Source organism: Ptychodera flava (assembly GCF_041260155.1).
Source record: "Ptychodera flava strain L36383 chromosome 23 unlocalized genomic scaffold, AS_Pfla_20210202 Scaffold_24__1_contigs__length_23054250_pilon, whole genome shotgun sequence".
In the NCBI taxonomy this organism is placed as follows: domain Eukaryota; kingdom Metazoa; phylum Hemichordata; class Enteropneusta; family Ptychoderidae; genus Ptychodera; species Ptychodera flava.
Window position 1 is genome coordinate 12200935 of NW_027248278.1, and position 20114 is coordinate 12221048.

At 37.9% G+C, this 20114-nt stretch overlaps 1 non-coding gene across 1 annotated transcript; it reads right to left on the reverse strand.

Moving 5' to 3' along the window:
* Window positions 1–8092: 8092 nt before the first annotated feature.
* Trnak-uuu (transfer RNA lysine (anticodon UUU)) lies at window positions 8093–8165 on the reverse strand. Its single transcript has one exon. It is a non-coding gene; the product is annotated as a tRNA-Lys (tRNA).
* Between the last annotated feature and the right edge of the window lie 11949 nt (window positions 8166–20114).

Below are 20114 nucleotides of genomic sequence, written 5' to 3' on the forward strand. Positions count from 1 at the left end.
GCGCAAGCTTAGATATAAAGACAGAAATAAAAGTGAAGTGCATATTAGAACATTTATTGTGTATTTTGGAAATGCATTGATTGTTGATGCATCAATTTTATCATTCTTAAAAAAATCCCATTGCTCTACTCAATTATATACAGTAGAATGTTTTGGTTCAATGGAGCAGTCTGACAGACTGAGTATGGATTATGCTTAGTTTTGTGAAATAATTTATCATTTGAAGGAATATTGGCATTGCATGCCTGGCAAAGTATTAGTTTTACAGCTCCACATATATTTTACATGACTTCTATTTCTTCATTTGTCTTCATTTACAAAGGTACATGGTATTTACCAGGACTTTTGTACTTAATAATCGCGCCAGCGGCTTACTGACTACGCATGCGCAGATTCATAATATACTATGCGAGTAACCGGAAGTGTACCCTACTTTCACGGGCGCCGCCATGTTTATTTGAGTACTCGTAAATAAACAAATACGAAACGTGCAAATTATTATTTTATAACATGCCATTTATAAAATATATCTCTTTTATTAGCCAGTAAGTGTTATTATCCACCTTGTCGCTGATACAAAATATCGTTAATATCACGCATAAAAAAATAGAAAAAGGGAGAAAACTGTCGTGCATATGAACGGGGGGGGGGGGCATACGCAAAGAATGCTGGGATTGAATTTTAGAAAAGCGCCCCCTGTGTCAATAACTAGATTCAAAAATTGCCAGTTTTTAGACGGAACGCTATAGTTTTCAGCTTGCAAGTGGAAGATGGGCAGTGTGGTTACCATTGCAATGATAATGGTGGCATAATACGTCCCTTATTTGACTCAATAGGCTGTTATCATGGTAAAAATTGCCCATTTTTGTCAAACATTTTTGCACATTACAGAAAATCTATACCTGCACTGCTGCAGGATTTGACGTCGTGTACGTTACGTAGTGTACTTAAGTGAACTGCTTTCATCAGAGGGAAACTGGGCATAGTTGTCATGTGAAGTAACAATTAATTATTTTTTATCATGAATCAATACAAATAACATTGCCATTCTTAACCCCTGGCGCGACACCAAGGGCTGTGCCCTGTATAAGAATAACTTACAATATGATTTGGATTTGACGTTGCATTCCAATACGTAAATATAATGTTTTTACAGAAGACACACAATGACACTTTACATTTTTTGTTGTGCTGGCCGTTGGTAATTCCCCTTAACTGAAGCCGAGTCAACTTGTTCTGACATCTTGACCATTTACGCCATATAAAAAAGTTTTTGTTTTATTTTTTATTTGCTGAGACTCCTAAAATAGAGTGAAATTTAGAGAATTTTCTATAATTGATTTTATTATAAAAAGGTCAAGGGTCTGCTTGTTTTTCTGGAGTTAGGTAACAAAAACACACATAATTTTTTTATTTGACCTCAACATCGTTTACCAACGTACACAAAGTGACACTGATAAATCTGAGATACCACAGGCAAAGTACTTTCGCTATAATAATACATACAGCATGCAGACATGAAAAACACAATGTAAATAGGTTAATAAGGAACATCGAATGAAGTGATCAGCACTCTCGTTCACAAAATCCATCGCCTGACTATACTGCATACACATAATTTTCAAATCGGTGGGTGGGCCATGTGTTGGTAGTTGTGCAAAGTGTCAGACAGTGAGCATTGACTATTCTCAGTACCTTGAGGGGGGGGGGCTGCACCCAACACAGCATATTTTGCTCTGAAATCATTTCTGCAAATATCCATTCAATTTTCATGAACTTCTCATTAGGTTCACCTTTTAGCTTATCAAGCAGTAGAAAGTTGCTGATAAAGAAGTGTTAATTTATGCAAATGTGTGCAAACTAGCCGATTTCCTGGTTTCTTTTTCCTCCCAAATTCAAAATTGAATATCACACTTTCTGCCCACATTGCATTGCAATATCATGTAGTTTGTCCGTAGTCACGTGACAAAACCTATTTAATGTAGCGATAATTGATGAAGAAGAAAGGTTAAAACCGACAAATATACCTATAAAACTGATCAATGTTATTTAGATAGTGATATATAATTTTCATGACCATTTACATTAGAATACAGCAAATATCAAACAGTATTCTCTATTTCAGAAAATATTATGGCTGTATATCTTGAGTAATTCAAAACAAGCCTAAAAGGCAAAGTATTTGAAAGAATTTGTGCATGAATAATCCTCTAAAAGCTATCCAAAGTGTGGACAAACGTGGAAACTAGTACTTTAATTCTGCAGATATAATCACAAGGTAAATTAAAAGTGCCAGAAAATTTGAATAATTGAATGAAAACATTGTTCACATTATTGACGCATTAAAAATTAAGTTTTATCTCCGTTAAAATGCGCTACATATATAACATCATATTCTACTTTGTGAAGATTGAATATAAAGACCTTGTCAAAGATATAACCTCTTTTAAAATGGTAGGAGTCTCTGCATGACTGAGAATGTCTCTTTTACAATTGAAATATACATGTACATCTGTTACTGTGTTGATTAAGTCTTGTGTCACAAGTCACATTAATTAATATACCAGTCCAAGACTAAATTTGTACCCTCTACATCCCTATTTTGCTCTATTTTGTAGCTTTTGAAAATAAAATGTACTGGCGTCAATGCGAAAATTCGTAGTGATAAGAGAGATGAACGAAAATGTAAAACTTTATGGAAGAGACAGAAGACTTGATCACCTCGGCTTTTGCTCTTTTGCTCATGCTCTGGGTTTTAAAACGTGAAGAGAGACAGTAAATTAGTAAAAGCAGGACGCCCGCTGAGATGCTAAGGTGACATGTGGTGCAGTGTTGTCTAATGGAAACAAATCACAGAGTTTAAGTCTTTAGTGAGTGAGTGTTTGTATAATTTTTTCAGTACGGTCTTGTTAGTGTGCATCAAGCAGTTTTATTTCTTCTGCTTGTAAATTAGACTTCTGTCAGCCCTTCTGTCAGCCCTTACTGTGTCTACTGGTCACCTTTATTACTAGTATTAACAATTGAATCTAAATCAGGATTAGAATTCATTTGCTAACAATAGCATTACCACATTGTACGCAATTCAACATGTTAACCAGACCAGAACTTCCATTGATATTTGAGAGCAAACAAAAACATTAAGTTATTTTAAAGCACAGAAATAAGCAAAAAGTACAATATTGTACATCCATCGTTCTTTTAAAGCGATACAGAAATGAATTTGTTTTGTCGTTTAATATTCTACTTCGCTTTGGGCGCCAGAAATGCACTTTTATTCATCTAGACGCTATCTAGACCAATAACGCGAGGGAAACAAATAGAATCTACAAACTTGTCATTTTCAAATATTAATCTGCGAATGATCATCATACGATGCTCGGCTAAAACACATTACAATACGAACTTTATAAATTATAGCAAAGTTATCACAGATTCACCTATTTCTCTTAAATATACCGCCATTGATATATTAAAGTGGACCCACTACCTTTGAACACTTAACTGTAAATCCGAAATCGATGGAATGTCTTCGACCTTGCATATTTCATTTGAAAATTGAATCTATTGCATGGCCGTAGGATGGGGCATCTGCGCTACACTGAATTTTAAATGTGTACAATTCTCCGCTTTGTCTCCATGTCAACAAAAAACGTTGTCTTATCGTTAGAATGTGTGTTTTGTTGAAAATAGCAAAAGAGCTTTATGTGATACGTATACCACATTCGTTTACTCAGAGAATGTAATTCTAATTGCAAAATTAATGTTTGCAGGTTGATTTTTTATTCCGATGAATGCACATAGAATTGGTATGGTATGTTGGTTTTCTCGATAATTGTAACCAGGCCGATATTGATATTGTTGTCTGGCGGGAGCAGTGAACATTTCTGTTATGTTTTTATGATACGAATAATCCTCTATATCAACATAAGCAACATGTGGAGTTTTCTCCCCAACTTTTCCATTTCCTCTGATAACACTAAGCGTCTTTCTTGACTGCCCATCGATAAGTCTTATACGTACTGAATACGTGCTCGGCCACTCTGGGAGAATCCTCAAATATAACCCGTATGAATCACAAGACTGATTACGTTTGCTGTAAATATCTAAATTAGGCCCCTTTTGTCGAGACTTTGAAAAAGATGAGCCTCCCGCAATTGATTTATGATGCATTGCTACTGTGTGCTGATAGCCAAGAAAAGACTGTGGCAGGTTTGTGAAGTAGACGGATATCTGTGTCTGTTGCAATGGCGCGTGCCCATATTCACGTGGGTGATAACCTGTGTTAGGATTATCAGGAGCCTTATTCCTTCCCATTGCAAAAAAATTGTATGCTTGTAGAACATATGAAGTGAATTTGTTAGAAAATTTCTTACACAGGGAAGATATTTCAATGGAATCAATTTGCTGTGGTGTCATTTGAAAAAGGTGAAGCAGTGGTAGGACACGATCCAAGTACGTAGATATATTGGTTTTGTGATTTTCACTCTGCAACCAAGATTCTACGCCTTGGTACAGTGTGTACTCGTCCTGGACAACCACGTCTGAAGATTCAAGGACGGTACATAGTTGTTCAATGCTCAAATTAAGCCATTCAGGAGTTTTAATTGCGGCATTTAAACTTTCTTTTATCAATTCAAGACATTCGAGCTCAAGTTGTTTCAGGTTGTACGTTTTTGCGTGTTCCCACCACTGCAATGCTCCCTGTACATACCTAGACTGTAACACCTGTCTTGCCATATAATCTTCACATACTGAGTAACATTGTATTTATCTGACAACACAAGCACTGGCAGGGCTCTAGAAATTTTGAGTTCAATTTGTCCCAGTGTACAAAAACTTCAGAAAGTCTTCAAAGACTGTAGCGCACTCCGGCGTTTCTTGCAATTGCACTGTAGCTTTCTGAGAGTCCCGCCAACGAGATTCTGTTAGCATGGTCCGCATGACGTCACTGAAATGCGCCAATAGAAATCTGTGAGCACAGTATGACACCTCACCGACTTTTAGTACCACGTCACTGAGGTCCGGTTTGTTGAACTGACTTGATAAGCTGCTCACATAGGATTCACTTGAGCCGGCGACTTCTGAATGATCACTGGTTCGCATTTCCATGGTCGGCAGAGTACTCCGGGGCCCGTTATATGATCTATAACAAAGATAAAAATAAACTGTATTGATGTCAAACTTATAACATCAATGAAATCCTGCTCCACACTGATCAGAACATATTAAATTAGTGAAAATGTCCACATGTCTTTTAAACTGTCTTTCAGACAACGTGAAGAAGTTTCAGTGCAGGCGTTGTGTCTTACAGTCAATGCAAGAACTTTCCCAGATTGTTTACTAAAGCCTGAAAATAATCAAATTGAGCAAGGAAATTTAAGTTGACCACTACCTTACTTTTATTTAAAAAACACGATTGAAAAATTAAGGGTGCAAATTTTATCATTTTGTCAAAATGCGAACCTGAAATCTTTATGAACTGTATTTTTTTTTCAAAAGAATACGAGCATGTTCATTGTAGTTTTGACCGGAGAATTTGTGAATATGCAACGTTTTTAATAATTACAGATTTAATGTTGCAAACCTCTTTATTACTGTGTAATTGTCCCCGGAACACTGAGTGATGTCAGAACTCTGTTTGAGAGTATAATTGGTGTTATTCAACGATTGAGTTGCATCATGATATGCGACGTAAAAATTTGAAATGTTTCAGAGAAGTGGTTTTTGGGAAGATTTTAAAACAAATTAGCAAAAGTGCCTCAAAATACAAGCTTGCTATTAATGATTATCTCACAAACGGTTTATCTATGGTTCTTTGTACAAACCCTGTCAGCTGTATTGTCTCAACAAGAACGGTGTGGAACTAAAGCTCAATAACGTGTAAATTTCAATTATTTGCCGCCCCTTACTTACATTTTCAAGTTCTTCTCATAGGATCTACAGCTGAGTAAAGCATTTGGTAAGAAACGGATTTTTGCCAACGATTTGTGTTGCATCCTCCGACGTAAGGCGACCGATATAATTCAATAGGGGTTGGGACATATCCATTGAAGTTGCAATAGCAGAGAAGCGGACGGTTACAGAAAAGGGTATATAGCTTCGTCAAGCTTCGCCTCTTATTAAGATCATAAACAATGATTGTATGTCTTAACTGTGATACTTAGGTTACTTTTCTAAAACATTATCACGAAAAATTCCTCTGTCCTGCGTGATGAGAGATAATTTAAGCGAAATTTTCTACACACAAGACAATTTACCGTCCATGATTGACTGATAGCCATATTGTTGGACTCTACACTTACAAAATAAGCTTGAATAACACGTTTGGCAATAGACTTAGTTCAAGTCGGTAAATTTTCAAAAATAATTTGACAATAAACTTAGTTCAGGTAGGTGAATTTTCAAAAAGAAATTCATTTATAATAGTTTATCTTGTATCTCTCCTATTTCATACAAACCTATTTAGAATTTTGCAGCCCAGGCCAGGTTTTCTCAGCGATAAAACGCGTTACCTTTGAGTCTGCGCAGTAGTGAGTTAGACTTAGTTTCTGCCGGATTCCGGGAGAAACTCCCCTGTACAGCGTTCACCCCACTCACGCGTTTCACATGACAAACAGAACACAAATCACCGCGTTCACCCCACTCAAACATTCACAAATCACAGACTTGAACCAAGTATAGTTTGACAACTATCAACACCCCTATCTAGTAACATGTTCCAAAGTTTGCCGCTATGTAAACAAATGGAAATTCGACTGTGCAATAGTAACGGGTGCACCTGAATCACTGTGGCACATAAATCGCGTAAACAGACAACAACATTCTACTCATAATACCGAGAAAGAAAAAATGGATGACAAAAATACAAAGAAATCTATGTCATTGATCATAGACCCTCTAGAAATATGCCCTTGAGAAAAACGTCCAGTTTTTATCGAGGGTCTATCGAGGACCTATACCTTGATATACCACCTGCACCGATAAATTGCCGATTATTCCTCTATCTCAATCAAGAGAACGAGTCTCGAAAACATTAATTGTCTTCTCAAACCACTGTAGCAACGTTAAAGGTTAGGGACCTCACCAATGGAACGGAAATGAATCTCTAGCACCTGATTGCTCTTTACTATAATACGAAACACGGTCTTGACTATATTGGGAATGTGGATGGTGACAAAAGATTTCACATCTGTACAGGTTTTCCTTTTATATTAATACGTGATTATCGTTACATGGTAAATGTGTTAATGATAACTTTTAAATTTTGTGACCACAAGTAGTTTAAGCAAATTAAATACGTTTGATCACACACAATTATGCTAAGTAGATACAATGCCTTTTTCCAGTAGGACTGTATTAAATCTTTCCGAGAAAGTATACGAATGTGAAACGGTAAGAATACGTCATGTAAATGACAATTGACAGGTTTGGCTACACGTTTTACGTGAACGTGAACGCGAACGTCATGAATTTCTGCGATGATGTCATCGACTTGTGCGTACGTTCTCCACGTACACGGAGCCGGCGTCGCGTATTTACGTGGAGACAGTTGTTTTCACGTAATTTGTAAACGTGTAAATTTATTCTCATCTTTAGGTATCAAAATATGATATAAACTGTGAATCATTTATGCACATTGTAAGTTGGACATATAATTGTGATATCCTCAAAGATATTTATGTATTTTCGCCATTTTAATGTGAAATTTCTTCGTCGATTCGCGGCATACCGGATAACCATTGAGCTATTCCTGTGATGCGGAAACAGACTGCGCGAACCCAAGCCGGGCCAAATCATTTCTTGCACGTGCCACACGAACGGGTGACGTGACGCGCAGCCAAACGGATTTTTGAACGTGAACGTGTACGCAAACGCCAACGTGAATTCTACGCGTTCACGTTCACGTAAAACGTGTAGCCAAACCATACACAACAAAGGTACAGTAGTTACTTTGCTCATAGGGATTAGCAGTGGAACTGAAATGCTCTTTATGTGTATTGACTCGTTGATACATCATGCGATGACGTCACCAACTGTATCCATCGCCGAGCTGTGAATAATATGTTAAGTGTATCAACAAAAAAAGGCTAATCGCCCGCTAAGGGGGTCGAACCCTTGACCTTAGGAATAAAAGTCCCACGCTCTACCGACTGAGCTAACCGGGCTTCATGCTTGTAAATGAGTTCAGTAAACTTAATGGAATCAAGGACTTCTTTGAAATTTAATTGTCTTTTTTAGATGCCATCACGAACAGTCTTTTTAGATCACAATTCGAATCGAATTTTTAGCGATTTTTGTGAAAAAAATACATAAAGGTAACAAACAGCAAACAACAATGGCATATTTATAACTTACAGCGCATTAACTTGTAAGACTTTGGGAAAAAGGTGTTCCGTCTAGAATTCTTTGACATTAAAAAAAATTATCAATACATATTTCAGAAACCTTTCATACATCAAGATGTCTCTGTAACCTATTCATCTTTATTTCCCTGTCAGCCCAGTCCTCAATCTCAATATTGACAACAATGAGTTTGGGCAAAATCATGGCGGTGAGGTGAGGTGAGGTTGATGATGAAACGTACGGGCCAGGATTTTTTATAACTATTTGAAAAGCTTGGTGCAGTTGCTAGGTTTATATAGATTAAGTACCATATTAAAGAATATCACTTGATTTATTGTCAGCGGTGTTTGGCCAAAGTTATCATTGGAAATGCTTCATTATAAACTCATCCTTCTTTATTTATATCTTTTAGTGCCGATAGCTACAACAAACACTACACAGGTGAAATAACATTCGACAATGTCTATATGACGTCATATTTTAGAAGAATTGAAGATAGGCGAAAAGACCAGGTATTGAGGGCAAATCTGTAGAATGGCTCAATTCTCTTTCAGTTCATCGCCATAATCAGTTTCAATCTATGAGAAGCAATTTTGACGCCTTTGAAAAAATTGGCGCTGCATTATTGAATGATAAAAACTGCATGACTAGCAACAATCGTAATTTTAATTTGAAAAGTACCAGAAGTAAATTTACTGATTTCCATAGCATACGATGATCTCCGTCTGAGAAAATGAGATGATATAGTTTATTTCTCTATAAAAAGAAATCTTACCCCAATCCGGATAAAGCCAACTTTTTGTTTTTAAGTCCCATTCGATAGTGTATAGAGTATCTTTTTACGAACAGAATAAACGAACACTTATGCCGCTAAAGAAAGGAGAAACATCCGAACTGATAGTTCCGACAAAGTTTGCACTAATCGCCGTCGAAAAGACAAAACTTGTGAGTACAGCATCGAATGGTTACTTACATTTAACTTGGCCGATGTAGCAAATGTTTTTTTTTTTTATTTTGAAAAGCATATTCAAGGTTACGGTGGTGATGATGATTATAACACACTGGCAGTGCGGATAAACTACTGATGTAAACCTGTCTTCTTGAAGTTTACATTTCTTTACGCATGAAGCACGTTTTACATGAAATTTCTTGATTTTGTTCTTCTTCTCTAGATGCGTGGAACCTTGATAGTGTTTCTAAACATCTTGATATCAATTATCGTATCAATGTTCGACTATCTACTTTACCATATTCTTGATATCGTCTCCGGACACGGTCAAGTCACCGTCACTTTGTAAGGTAATTTATCTTGATCGATGGCAAACTGCTGTGACAGACAGACAGACAGGCAGGCAGGCAGACAGACAGAGTCAGATAGACAGACGGACGGACGGACAGACAGACAGACAAACAGACAGACAGAATGATAGACTGAAAGGTTGACTGGCCGAGTCACAGTGCATACTGAGCGAGGATTTGACATTTTGAGGCTCGACATTTGCATCAGTTCGCGATAAAACTTTAATGAATGAATGAAAGGCAAGATTAATAGCCAGGGATAGTCAAGGTAAGACAGAGAAGAGAATTTTCGAAATGTAGTCAAAATTTTTCTGACGAATGTGGGCCAACGATTCTGCCATGTGTGCGTACAAAAATGTTAAAATTTAATCCTGAATAAGTCTGACACTTTCGCTTGTACGTCTGTAACGCAAATACAACAATTTTTAACGGTTTCAATAGTTCGCCCCCCCCCCAAAAAAAAAACAACAACATACAAACGTATGCGTGCAGTCGGCAACATGCAATAAGAACTATGGCAATGTATACTTGATGATACTTGATGTCATTTCACCTTGATCAGGAACCCATGCCATTCGGTTGAGGATTTATGGTGATGGCGCTGTTGCACACTTGTTCCGTAAAGTTAGTTTATACCCTGCTCTTTTTTGTTTTTATGTGGCTTCCGAGTGAAGTATAAATTTTCTCAGCATTTGACCTGTGTGTCAAGCGTAACAGAGACAAGGCATTAGGGAGCCGTCATTATTTATGGCCTGGGGGTCGGAGGAATCTGAGGGGGGTCACTCAAAAAATCGAAAGCTACAAGGGGGGGGGGTCGCTCAAAAGTGGAGAACAAGAAAGGGGGGCTACTCAATTTTGTTGACATGTATTGAAGCATTTAGTGGAGTTACGAATTAATACAACAATAATAGTAAAGATATGTATATTCATACCCGGTATTTGTGTACACACACACACACACACACACACACACACACACACACACACACACACACACATAATATATATATATATATATATATATATATATATATATATATATATATATATATATATATATATATATATAATCATAATACAGGTGGTTTCAAGTAGAAACTAAAATCTCATTACACTATGTGTTTCACGTTATTGTGATCTTCAGACGAGAATGATCAGCTATTTGACGTGGCAAGCCTTATGTTAGAGGCTAGTACTGAGTACATTTTTCAGTATTTCCTGATTAAAGATTGATATACTTGCCTGATCATTAATGAAGAAACGTCTGCTTTCTATATTCTACATTGTATAGGTTACCGATAGGGAAAATGTGTAAAGCAAGCTTATTCTGATGCTATAAAGTTTAAAACCAGTTGAATGCCTTGACAACAAACCCATCTTTTATTGCAGGAAAATAATAATAAATAATAAATGTGAATAAATGTATGTCTGTCGCTATTTTTTCGGTTTCAAAAAATATAGTTGAAATCAGTGAACTGAAATATAAGTTTTGGAATACTGTCTCAGATTTATTTTCCTTTGAGTTTTTTAAACGAAAAGAATACTCCCCAAGTGCCACCAAATAACACCATTTTAATATCTATTTTTCAAAAGCTCCAATGGCAGGAGGGGGCACACCCCCCCCCCTCCTGACCTCCCCCCGCGACCGCTTATGCGGTCTCTAAGCATGTGGTGCTTTCGCACCACATCTTCCCCCTCTTGAAAAAAAATCCTACAGAATGACTGCATGTCACCAGAGCACTGGATACAGACCTGTACATCAGCCCCTCAGTGCCACAGCAATTGGAACCTCCTTCCGACAAAGACCTATACCACAGCGTTAATCAGGGTCTGTACAGGCCTGTCGCAGCAGCAATCCATTTTACTGTATAGATATTTAACTTTCCCAATTTTTTTGGGGGGGGGGGAGGGGGGGGTCACTCAAATTTTCTGTAGCGGAGAGGGGGGGTTACTCAAACACGTCATGGTTGGCAGGGGGGGGGTTACTTGAAATTTTGGAGTTTCGAAAGCAATTCCTCCGACCCCCCCCCCAGGCCGTAAATAATGACGGCTCCCTTATCTCAACAACAAGAAACGGTTTTCCAAGCGTAACTAGTCAAGATACTCCAAATATTCTCGAGAGAAATCGAATGAGAAGCGTTTTCTTTATAAAACCTTTTTTTTTTTTTCGTTTGCCAGCTTGTTTGCCATATCCGTCACATCTTCCGTCTTCCACTCTGTATGTCATATTTGGATGTTGGTTCGTAGTTTGGTTCCTCCTCTACCTGGAAGCCAACGGACTGAGACTGCGTCGTGTTATCTGTGCTTACTTCTACCCAAAGGTATGTAGCCCAACAACTATTACATGTTGCCTGTTTACATGGCAACTGCAGCATATATCAAGATAAATGTTCCATATTTACGGCTTTCCGCTATATGGTATAATGTGTAATTTTTGGCTATTGTTGCTTGAAAGTCATTATCACCATATTTTCCCTGATGCTGTGCTTGTAGCGTTGAAGTACAATGTTTCAATGAAGAGGATTTCTTACTTATGACGACATTCTTCTCATTATTTGTATTCTAGAAAACAAAAACATATTGCAATGTGCAATGTTGACAAGTTAATTCTAGTCGGCAGTTCATTTCGATTAATTGCCAACAATAACACCATACATACAAACAAGATGTGTTGATAAGCTGAACGCCACTCATTTCGAGATAACTTTTGGAGTGATTACAAGAGATCTGGTGGCCAGTGAGTAGACCGAAATGTATAACACTTAAAAAAAAACTTGCAGTGATTTTGTAACAATCTCGAACTTTCCATAAATCAATTTAATTCAATTTGCTTAATTTACACAATATATCATAGACCCTGTCGGAGGGACGAACTACACATGAATAACGAAGTACAAATCATCCGGGTGTGCAAGTAAGAATTAATTTAGAAATTATAACATTTCGATGCTACGGAGCTATGGATTGATAAATGACAAGATGCTTTCGTAAGATACAGTACGTTTGAATCAACAAATTGTGAAGAGTTAGCGATTCGTTGTATCACGTGATGATGTGTCATTATAATACAATGTGTATTTACCTTCAGAGTAAAGGTAGATTACGTAGGAGAGTAAACTTAAAATTGTGATAAATGACATTCATTCAGAGAGAGACGATGATGAGAGAGAGTTTAAGTTGTAACTCGGACTGAGTTGCCGTGCAGTAAATAAAGCCATCAACTTCAATTCTACCGGCGTGTTCATCTGCAATTACACAAGTATTACGGTCCCGTGGTACCTCCGGTATCCGCTGGTAAGGATTGGACAACGTACGACTTCTGTTCGCAACAGACAGCTTGAAGCTATTCCCCAGTAAACCCCAGAGCGAAGCTGGACAGAGTTGCGACAACACCATCGCAGGAATTATGATTATGTTAACGTTGCAATGGCTAGACGCGATCGTACTCGTGATTTTCATCCCATCGCATAGATTTGAAATACGCGGTACGCCAAATACAAAATTCATTCAGTCTATCAATTCCATTAATGTAAATGCAAAGATATTTAACAAAAAAGGACACGTGACTAAAACAGCGGATCTTACCACTTTACGGTAATCAGGCATCCCTGCGGCTCTGGAGGCAAACTCATATTGTATTAGTGTACGTACAGATGTAAAAGCATTGGGTTTATTTAGTGTGCGGGCAAAAATAAGGATATTGCGACAGAAATTACTGTCATGTATACAGAAGCAATGACACTGTTTTCGCTGTTATTTTAATTATTCAAAATATAGTATGACATTGCTGAGATAAAGTAATTCGATTTGCACGTCATGGTTCAATGGAATTCCAATGATCATCGCGCGTCTTCAAAGAGTTCCATGGTGGCGCGCATTACCTAGCAACCGGTCCTGACGCGCACTGTAGAACGCGTTTAATTCCATTATCTACGTTCTCGGTTTGGTGTTTGTGTCATTTATAAGAAGAAGAACCACACATCACTAACAGTTCTTCTTTAATTTTTAACTTTTATGCTGCAGAAATCTCAGAGAAATGAAATGTTTGGCCGTTTGTTTACAGAAGTGTTCCACAGGTAATGTCCAATTTACACCTTCTTTCACATTGACTTTCAAATGTGTTTTTTTCGTCACACTTTTTGACTTATTCTAACCAATACTCTCGACAAGTCTGTTTCTAGACGTTCTCTGATAGATCAGTAGCTAGAGGAATGGAACCGTAGGCATACAGTGGCATTTTGCTTTTGTTTTGTTTTGTTTTTGCTTTATAACGTTTGTCGTTCTTTCTCATGAACTTTGAATGTATGTCATGTTATTTCACGCGGAGTTGGCGTTATTCGGCGGCCGTAGAGATGCTTGGTGCTTGGTTTTATATGTTACATACTATTACTCGTACGACGTATTTTATTTACATAATGAAGTTCACATATCAAAGTATAGATGTGCAAAACATGATAATTGAGAGTTTTGGTGTGAAACGCTGAAATCTGGTCAACGCAAAACAACAAGTCACCATTTGATACGTTTTGCCTTCCCTCCGACAATATCAGATTTCACACTGAATAAAAAAGATGCAAGCTATACACCAAAATAGTATAAGCGTGTTCACCTTCGGTTTAATTTCTTATATAAGTAACAAGTGAAGATATCGCAAAGCATAACTGCAGTTCTTTAAATAGAGGTGTCAATTAATGGCAAATATATGTTAATGTTTATTTATTTATTTATTTATTTATTTATTTATTTATCTCGGAAGGTTTCCGAGAAGCTTTGCGTCGTTATTTTCCTCGTTTGGAGAAGTTGTTATGGAGCAAGACTGATGAATATAGATTAATAAAAACAGTTCTTGGTTTCTGTTTTGGTTCAGCGGTTGGCGTGGGTGAGTGTTCAATGGGTCGTTTCTCAGCTCGTTACTCTCGGCGAGAAATCCTCGTTTTCTTCGCAATGAAATTTTAGTTGATTTTTCAGGATACGATGCTAATCATTGAGTTTCTTCACACGGTATATCTCAACAACAAAAACGGTCTGGAGTAGCTGCACGTCGAGAAGCTGTGATGTACGGCATTCACCCCCTGAAATTGGACTAAAATAATGTAGCTTAGGGTTCCTTACCGACATTATTTGAAACTCTCGACTTCAACTTGTTTTCGTATTTTCTTATGTTCAGTGAATGCCGTTTTAGTTATCTATTCTCTGTACAGTTACACTTTCGGTGGCGACATTTTCAAAATCTCTGTTCCTTACAGGTGACTCATACATCATTTTTAACCCTTTCACCACCATGGTTTGTCCCAAATCCATTGTTTTCTATGGTAAAGTTGGACCTGTATACAGGGAACTGGGGGTGAAAGGGTTAAAGTCTTTATTCTCCCATCCTCAATTTCAGCTCTTTATTTTACTGTGTTGATCCGGCTACCTTTCACTGATGGAGAAAAGTTGTTGATAGGGGGCGCTATCAAGGCCCTGCTGGCCATAGGCTTTGCAACATCCACTCAGATTCGATGTACCATAATCCTGGTTATCCCATATCTGTTCAGCAAGTATGGTAGAAATATCGTCAGCACCATGACTATCGCTATGTTATTAGGTGGTAAGTTGTTTTGAATCAAGGTCTCTAAATTTTATATGGCGTTCGTAATTGCAGTCAACATTCCAACAACAAGATTCACAATTTAACTGTCATTATTTCAATGAATAAAGTTTATAGAATGCCAATATGAATACTTGAATGGTAGTTAATTGATAGACATCTTTAATAATAAAAGTTCCCATAATAATTGTCGATGAGAAATCCTTTGGTTGAATAATTAATATTTACATCATCGTCACCATTACATTGTCTTAGATGATATCACCACCACAGTCATCAACATTATCATTGTCGATGAGACATCCTTTGGCTGAATAATTAATATTTACATCATCGTCACCAGCACATTGTCTAAGATGATATCACCATCACCGTCATCAACATTATCATTGTCGATGAGACTTCCTTTGGCTGAATAATTAATATTTACATCATCGTCACCATTACATTGTCTTAGATGATATCACCACCACAGTCATCAACATTATCATTGTCGATGAGACATCCTTTGGCTGAATAATTAATATTTACATCATCGTCACCAGCACATTGTGTAAGATGATATCACCATCACCGTCATCAACATTATCATTGTCGATGAGACATCCTTTGGCTGAATAATTAATATTTACATCATCGTCACCAGCACATTGTGTAAGATGATATCACCATCACCGTCATCAACATTATCATTGTCGATGAGACTTCCTTTGGCTGAATAATTAATATTTACATCATCGTCACCAGCACTTTGTGTAAAATGATATCACCGTCACCTTAATCAACATTATCATTGTTGTCGACGTTTTCGTCATCGTCGTAATGATAACCATCATCATCTCCATCAGTAGTAGCAGCAGCAGCATCGTCGCCGTCGCAGTAATTTTCTTCGTCGTTCAAACAATAACCACATTCATACACTTTTTATGACCGTACGTGATCAACAGATCCTCTATCATCATCATCATCATCATCATCATCATCATCATTGAACTTACGTATTATCGTCATTGTTATCGTCGGTCTCCTCTGGTTGCCATAATGAGATGTACTGTATCATCAAAGTATTCCCTTTGTTTATGTAAGGTCCGGTCACAAACATCTTCACCAACGCCAGGGAGCTTTCACGGTCCATCAGCTGTACTGCATCACTGACCTACAACAACAGTAAATTACTCTACGAACTAATGCACCAACCCTTTTCAGATGTCCTCAAAGATATACAGGTAACAAACTCACCCTTGAACTTTGACCCCTGAGGTGATCCTTTGAAGCAATTAGGCAAACCTTATAGTATTTTGTCGAATAAATAATGCGGAAGAGTGTGGAAAAATGTCATCATGGGGCCATTCATGCAGTATAAGGTAGACGCCGGTTGTAAAATTTAGTCACTTGAAGAGTTGTCAGAGTATCGCATTGCTGAAATAAGATGTAAGTGTGGTCTGAATACGCTAAGTAAACGGTACCGTTAAAATTGTTCAAAGATGTAGCTTTTGAATTTTGTTTAGAAATGGCATTGTATCTGTTTTGATTTGATATTGCACAGTCTCAGAGTAAAGACATGCAGGAGATATCAGGAAAACTGAAAGAAGAATTTGTGAAAATAGAAGAGGAAGTTGAGAAAGACGATGAAGGCATGCAAAGAGAGACCAAGAAAAAAGAGAATCCTGAAGACAATTACAGAGACAAACTGGATTACAGATGCAAAGGTTAATCACTTTATAATGTACGACACAATGTTTTACGCACGTGAGGAGTGATTTAATAGCGTTTCATTCGAGGTCATCATACTCTTCACAAATTTATACATTTCAGCCCCGGCGTGGCAGTGGCAGTCACGAGATTAGGCACCTACGATTGTTCAGTAAAATTTCAAAGCACCCCTTATCTTGGAATTTTCAACGAGAAAAGACAACCTTTTTGAGAAATATGGGAAACAATTAGCCCAAAAATACTTATTTACAAAAGCTGAGGAAAGCGAGTAATAATTTCAAAAAATAGTTACACCCATAAAGAACGATTGGATTGTTGAAAACTCCCTAATATGTAGTTTAGTATTTTCGTCTGTAATAGTTTATATTCACTATAGTTTGAAGTCACATGATAGCTCTGAAAAACAATGTCGATGATGACGTCATTATTTAAACTATCTCATTTTTATAATAGCCCTGACATGTATGTATATAAAAGAAAATTAATTACCAGATTTCAAATGGGTATTCTGATTGTTTCATGGATCGGCTTTGCTACAAATGCACCTCTTCTTTGTGTTTTCACGCACACTCCCTTTTCCCCGTGATTTGTTGAACACGCATGCGTACCCATTTCCTAAGAGACTGTCGCCAAAGGATTATCGCCGAATGATGCATTACTTATTTTTGATGAGTGATGATATTCTGCCATATTACATGACTTTTACAGAATATAAATCAAAATGACAGGAGGACAAACGATTACCGCCGTTCAAACCGGGAAAAACACTGTCGAAACAACTCTATTATTCTGTACTCCTTAAGTCGTCCTTCACATACAAAAAGTCTACTAACACACGAGAGATATGCATGTTTGTGTGACCATACTCTGAGCTACATATGCTATACGTCCAGTTAAAGTAGTTCGCGCCTCGAAAGTGAAAGACTTAAACTTTTGCTCAAATTTATCTCAAGGAATATTTCAACCATTCTTTCAGGATCACCATGCAAATTTTGGTACTAGAGAAACAGATTACCAAGATTTACCGATATTTAAAATTCAAAACGGCCCCAATTCTTCTGTTAACTCTACTAGAACCAGATATGAACTGAATTGCCTCGCGTGCACATTTTGTAAAGTACTTCTTGGGGTATTGGCTTTTATGACATTACATTGTTTTTATTCCCGAAATTAATCCAATCTATCTAAATTTGACATTATCCCCACTGTATTACGCAATGAAAAAAAAGAAAAGAAACCATTTGAAAATTATGATCCAACAATATCTGTCGATGCAAGTGCAAATGGCTGAGCAGGCTCTTAACTGGCAGAGGTCGCGTTTGCGTATAAATTCTGCATATTTCACATATAATTGCCATGTAGAACGAGTTGACCTACTTCACAGTATCTCAATGCGCCCAAAAACGATACAATCATCTGTGCCGCGCCGTGTAGCAGCAAAATGAGTTCGTGACCTTTGAAGTACGCGTTTCAAAAAATAAATACCATGGGAACCTGCTCACCACGCCACGCAACTCATGTACAGCTGACTATGGTGCACTTGTCAGGCGATGGTCGATGATTCTGGTTATTGCCTATATTGTCAAGTTCAATGCCTAATTTACGGAAACACGAACTCTGTCTAGTGTATTCGAAGCTCTGCGTACAGGTTGTGCACACGGCCTCTACCACGTGCTGTCCTGTGGACAGTGTGTACAAGCCGTCGGCCTACCACCGTACCGCCGGGAAACGCAGACCTATTGTACGCAGGAGCATGGCAGGAGCTAGCCTACTGCTCCTGATTTAACATCAATGCCAACATGGAAATCTCATGAAAAATTTGTCATTGTTGGTTCTGTAGCTAATACAATCTTGAAAAGCAACTTAAAAGACACAGACTGTCAATACGTCGCCATAATATTATGCTGATCTCAGCGGAACCATGCCGGAATATAAATTCGCTGACACACACACAAGATTGAAAAGTGTCACTCTACATCTCATTCTCAGAGAAAAATGCATTGATCAAATATTATGACGCTAACCTTCGATAATCTAGCTTTTGGTTCGCTATGTCCAGAGTAACCCACACGATTCTTAAAGTCAAACGTCGACACGACGACATCAACAGTCAAAACTCAAGATTAGCGATCAGCGCGGCGAGTGACTGAATAGCGCTGATCGCAAATGACGTCACTGTTCTCTCTCATTAATAGCATAAATAAAAATTTGTCGCATTTCCGCATAAACGACGAAAATAAAACCTGCGAGTGTTAGAAAGGCTATTTAGCGTCACACTTATTCGTATGAATTGAGGACTGAAACTACAAGCTTGCGACAACAGCCGCGATACAAACGATAAAATTTGTCCGAATTTCAGCTTATTTGTCCGAAAGTCGCGCGCGTGCGGCTATATTTAGTAACAAACCGAAATCGCGATTCAACGCTATTCAGAAATCACTTGTGTAAAATGTTTTAGTGCAGCAGTACATGAAGTAGGTCATGGCCTTGGACTCTGTGCACGAACCTGATTGGACACTTCAATACCTTTGACCCAAAGTTATTGTTCATCAGCACTTCCATGCCATGAGGCTAGGTAGAGAACGATTTACGTACGCAGTGTACGCTGTGTGTGTAGGAAACGCACACAGGGAATGCACAGCGTACACTGCGTACCGTACGCAGGGCTAGCGAGAGAGTTGCCGACATCGACGGTTATTTACGATAAAAGAATAAAAGACTGGCATTTTTTGGAAGCGATCGAGTAGCTGCGGTAGGCAGGGATACGACTTGGGCCCAAGAACGCTGAATTTCGGCAGTAATTTGGCTTTTTACGTCAAGTCCAAAAATGGATTTGAAGTCACCAACTCTACGTACGGGTCTTTGCAGGGCTGTGGTGAGCGGGGCTATTAATAGCTGTAGCGGAACACACAGCATCGTACGCAGGGCTAAGAACGTATGTACTCATTTCTGGCGATCGAGCAGCGAGGGAAACAATCAATTACCAAGGATGAAGCTAATTTGCTAAACGATATTTTATCTTGAGTAGTGAGTTGAATGAGTAATAAAATATCATATTTTTAATGTTCAATACGAGGTTGAAACACGGAGGGACCGTGGTTGAAACCAGAGCTATCCAGCTGTAGCCTGTCATATACGCGGCGTAACAGAAAAATTAAAACTTTCATAA